We start from the raw sequence: 4,233 nt of genomic DNA, 5'->3' as shown, positions 1-4,233 counted from the left end.
TGATCTTACTCAACTAGGTATTTTTCCTTTGGTGTGACCGGATTGTGTTTCTCTTGTGATTTTTGAAGATCATTTCTTCACTTTGCTCTCTATCTTGCCTCAATATGCTTTGTAAAAATCTTACCATTTTTAACTTTTTCCGTTTTGAGCATTGACTCATTTCTCTATATATCATTCAACTAATACCATGTTCTTAATAGTTAAAGAATTTCATACTGATCTTTCAAATAATCTTGCAATATCTCCTTCCTTGTGTACCCAATTTATTTCATCCATCCTTATTTCTCTTTTGTCTATAGCTTACTGCCTTATCTTTCACTTGATAATCAGATATTTCACTTATCATAACAATTAGACTTGTAAAACACCATAGACGATCTGAATCTCAAAAGAATTTACTAAATAGGGATGCTTGAATTCCATAAATATGATGATTGATTATATCCGCATAAAAATTACATCCAAAGTTCCATTGATATCTTGAAGAATAATTATAAGTTGTTCCAAAGAACCAACCAAAAATATGATCAAGGGTTTGGACAAAAGGGAGATATTGATTTGATTCCAAAAGGTCCACAATATCTAAATGCAAGCTTACAAAATTTCCATAGCTTTACGAAACTGCGTTCTAGAAGTTGATGATCCATCTCTTCCACGGTAGAATTAGCGGCAGGAGCATGAAGATCTGGGTCGGCTAATCGAAGATGGACTAAACATTCTTGACCATACAAGGCTTTAAAGGGTGGAATTCCGAGGCTGCAATGGTGAGAAAAGTTATAAGAAAACTCAACTAGGGGAAGAAACTTGATCCATTACTGGGGCTGCTGGTTGCAATATGCTCAAATCATATCTTCAATGACCTGATCACTCGCTCAGTTTGACCATCAGTCTCCGGTTGATATGCTGAGCTGAGATTCAGTTGGGTACCCAGAGATCTAAACATGGCTTGCCAAAACTTAGAAGTGAATTTGGAATCCCAATCACTGATTATTCTTGTAGGGATTCCATGTAATCTTACTACCTCTTTGACAAATACTTGGGCTATGTCGATGGCGGTGGCTGTCTGCTTGACTGGAATTAGATGAGCCACCTTAGAGAGCTTATCTACTATGATAAAAATACAATCATAGTTTTCAGTGTCTTTGGAAGACTCAGTACAAAGGCCATACTCAGACATTTCCACTTCATCTGAGGAATATCTAGGGGATGAAGCTTCCCAGGTAGTAAAGAAGACCATCTGCTAACGTATAGTCAGTTAAGTGTTCCCTCGAAATCTGAGCTTGAATCTCTTGCAAAAGAGGTCTAAAATCGGGGTCTACCTGAATTTCTTGTTGAAATTCCTCGGGTAAAGAAGAGCTAAGGAGTGAATTAGATAGGGTTGATGAGGACAGGACTGAAGGTCAAGAGGTCTTTCAGTCTATTTAAGGCAGCATCCTCTCCCCAATAAAAAAAGAAATAGCTGTCCTCAACTCGAATAAAATACCTAATTTATGAAGCTTCTTGGATACGTCTTACGACTTAACTTTTTGTTAACACTTTCAACTTGACTTCTCTCTTACATTTCTTTATCCCCAAAAAATCTGCTAATATAATATTGGAGTGATGGGAAATCTTTCTTAATAAGCTATCTTCTTGAATAAAACATCACGTTTGTGGCTTCTTCGATACGCTACTTCCTCTTTTTAAGCTATCGGTAATCCCTTCTTTATCAACACTTGTTATCCTCTTATTTTTGCAATCTTCACTCTCTTGTAACTTAGTCATTTTCTTATCTGATGGCGTCTTGGCAAGAAGACTTGGTTCTTACTCTATGTATCTCTCACTTGCAGAGTACAGATGAGGCAGTTAAAAGATAGTACTTAGAGCGATACAAAGATCTCCTCTTTCCTCAATCAAATTCTTGTGTCGGCCAGACGATATGGAAGACATGGCGACATCTCACAAGAATGACTCTCTGGGGTAGAGACCATTTCTGCAACAATACCCGACTTGCTATGGTTACAGAGGCTCTGAGACTTGGCCCTGGATACTACTGCGTCAAAAGCACATGAGATCCTCGGTTCTCCGCAAGGTTGTTCTTGCTTGTGTAGTTTATCCCCCATTCCAAGATTTGCCTTGATACAATCTGGAGTCTTCCTCTTAGAGGTGCTTTTGTTTTCTTAGCTCATACCCTAAAAATTGCTCAAGATGTTTCTCCTAGAACCATTCCAGAGGGTGAGCGTCCTAACATGTGCACTTGCGATACTTGGTTATGTGACCATATATTAGAGGATCTTCATGAGTTATAAACTTTCTTGCCTCTCTCGTAATTACTTCCCTTCTCCCTTGTAATCCTTTTTTGGCTTTAATTGAAGAAATAACCCTTTTTTGAAAAATTTGAGTATTGTCCGTACTTCCTTGTCTTGAAATGTCAGTCTCCCATCTTTAATTAAATTCTTAAGGACATCTCTATTTAGTTCTTTCAGCAAGGGGTCTTCTGTGTATGATAGTCTTGAGTAAAGATTCCAACTTTGAGTTCTTGACTAACTCATAAGTTTGTTTTCTTATTCTTCTTCGGAGTTTAAATGTTTGCAATATTTATGAGCTTATCTATTGCACTTGCCCATCTTGATTCCTTGTGATTTTCTAAGCATGTTTCATTTACTATCTTTTCTATTTGTCTTGAGATGCTATAAGTAGAAGTTTACTTTCAAAATCTGGAAATAAGATTGGACCATACCATATCTCTGTGGTCCCAATTCCAACTTTCCTCTCATCATTGCAATCATAAATTATTCAATAGTTTTATGCGTCCCCATAGGGTTAAGCGTGTAACTCCATTCAACCCACTTGGTCTCCATTTCTTAGTAGAAATGACACTTTCATTAGGAGAGAAAAGTTTGATAAGATGTCTCAACATGACTAACGTGTTCTGTTGTTCGGCTATCCCCATTCTTTCAGTCCTATAAACTTCTTCTTCTTGAATATTCCAAGTCATAAGTAGTTTCAAAACGAATCTTGATATATATAATTATAGCTTTATCTGTGGCTAATCACAAGAACTTCTTGGAGTTCTTCATTATTAGTCAAAATTATCTTATAGCCAATGTCCCAAAAATTAATTCTTCATGTGGTAGCTACCTTACCAATCTTTCTCCTTATTACTAAGCTTAAGGAAGAATTACAAGTAAAGCTCAATAAAAGTTTCATCCATGCCACTTTCATGTGTCTTCGCACAAGTGCATGCGTCTTCATTCATTTATGCCACTTCCATGCGTCTTCGCACAAGTGCATTACATATTCTTTCACAAATTTCTATATCTTTTATTTTCAACTTTACTCACACATCCCACTTGCTTAAATCCCAGCGATAAGTATAGGTTTCTAGAAATAAGAGCTCCCTAAAATGTTCCAACATAGCGAGCCCTTGCTCCAACGTAGCAGTTTCCATCCTCTCATAGATAATTCGTTGAATTTCTTCTGGCAGATCCCAAGACATCTTTAAAAAAAAAACTGAATAATTATTCGGAACTCAAGACTTTATTTTGTAATATAATTGAAATTTGAGTGCTAGACTCCCGGGGCAGTCACTTATCAAAAGACCCCTATATCACGTGCGTTCAAGAGGTAATTTATAATATCCCAATATACATACTATACTTACACTGTGAGCCTATTTAAAAAACCCCCACCCCCCTCTGTATGTATACATTTTTATACATTTTCGTCTTTTAATAATCCTCTCCGGTTAACTCATGTGATATCATACACATTCTAAAAAGTGACCGCCCCGGGGCTAGACTGAGTTGTTTTTCTCTCATGCATTAATCCTAAATCCAAAATTCTAAATTTCAAGATCCAAGATTCAAAATTAGGCTCTGATACCACTTGTGATGGCAGATACCAAGACTCGACACTACTCACCTCCCTCAGTCTTTCAGACTACTTCAGGGAATGACGTAGATCTATTTGCAAGTATCCCTCCCACTTGGAATAGACACCCAGACAGGACTTCGGTCTATCTCAAATGCCAACCCAAGTATGTAGATCCCATCAATTTGACGACTCTATCCGCTTATCATAATTTAATCCATCCTTGGCATCTTTCAGTCACCCACACCCAAAATCATGGTCCTTAGTCTTGATTCTCTTGATCTTTAACTTGAGGATCAGCTATTGCTTTCTTATTCTCCCTTGGTTCATGGCAATAACTCCTTTTTTCTGACAAGCAGGCACGGTAGTTATCGCTTTTCC

This window comes from Adiantum capillus-veneris, chromosome 24 (genome assembly GCF_014529385.1).
Source record: "Adiantum capillus-veneris isolate H3 chromosome 24, ASM1452938v2, whole genome shotgun sequence".
In the NCBI taxonomy this organism is placed as follows: Eukaryota; Viridiplantae; Streptophyta; class Polypodiopsida; order Polypodiales; family Pteridaceae; genus Adiantum; species Adiantum capillus-veneris.
The sequence above is the reverse complement of the archived record's forward strand: the minus strand, read 5'-3'. Positions refer to the sequence as shown.